Below are 1,392 nucleotides of genomic sequence, written 5' to 3' on the forward strand. Positions count from 1 at the left end.
ACTCATACAGTATTGGTGTTATGGTGTATATGTGGTTAGCGCGCAAGTTATTATGTCTCCCGTGAGTTGCCATTGGACCGTGGGCAGGCAAGTTTGATACAGTGCACATAGCCGCCCCCCTCCTTGGCCGGGATGACGATTTCAGCAGTGGTACTGTCGAGACACCGAAGTGCCGTTTGCAAGTTTCTCTCTTTAATCTCCCCGCCAGTCGGTGCTCGGGATGCTGGGTATCGGAGGGCATCACTGGTATATGGTGTGGTGCATCAAGTACAAATTTTTCGGATAGAAATTTCAAACCCCAAAGAGTACAAAAATTATTTATTATAATTTATTACATTTTATTTATATTTGGGGTATTTATTTATTTGTTGTTTATTAAGTTATTTGATCCCTTGGTTTTCGGAAAATACGAACATCGGGTTTTGTGAAAATGTTTTAAAAGGGAAACATTTCCAATAGAGTGAGTAGTGAGGGTTTTGAGAGAAAATATTACTCCAATTATTATTATTATTTATTTATCTAATTGTTGGTATTAATTAAATTCCGTTATTTGTTATATTATTAATATTAAAGGTATTCAGTAGATAGGGTCACTCACTGAGATGATTAGCATCTCAAGTTTTTAAATTTCGTTCCCCTAGGTCCAGGTTGGGAAACGTTGATCGTCCGGGCGAGCTCGATGTCTCAGTTCATTGCCGAAAGTCCAAGAAGTATTTCTTCCCTTTTTCCTCTCCATCTTGTGGCTGTTCCGTAAGTGACCAAAAATGGAGCCGAATTTGGCAAAACGGAGTTAACCGTTGCGTTCAAAACGGCCGAAAATGGTGGACTTGACTCTTCTGGGTCAAAATATAATTACCAGAAATTTTGGGGCAAAAATGTAATTTCACAAACATTATGGGTCAACCTGTAAATACAGAAACTACAGGGGTCAATCTGTAATTTCCAACAATTCAGGGGCTGTTCCGTAATTTCAGAAACTTCTGATGATGTGGCAGATTGTGTTGACGTGTCAACACGTGGTAGATGACATGGCGATTGTGTGGCTGGTGATGTGTCGGATCGCGTGGCAGATGACGTGGCAGGGTGCGCTGACGTGTCTGCTAACGTGGTCGTCTTCAACCTCCAGAGGGCGCGTGTGGCGCGTGAGGCTCGTGAACTGCTGCAGAAAATTTCAGACGGCACGTGCGGGCGCGTGAGCCTCTACGTTTCGCTCCGGCGAACTTCTTTGTTCTCTTCTCGTCGGGTACTTTCACCTGGCATTTGCAAATTAATTATTTGAGCAACTTTTCGAAACACCAACTTAAAGAACAGAGGCTCTGTTTCTTCAAATTTTGAACCCAAGCTCTCGACCTGGAGCTCTGATACCACTTGTTGTGGTTCTCTGACCACTTT

This window comes from Ziziphus jujuba, chromosome 4 (genome assembly GCF_031755915.1).
Source record: "Ziziphus jujuba cultivar Dongzao chromosome 4, ASM3175591v1".
Classification (NCBI taxonomy): Eukaryota; Viridiplantae; Streptophyta; class Magnoliopsida; order Rosales; family Rhamnaceae; genus Ziziphus; species Ziziphus jujuba.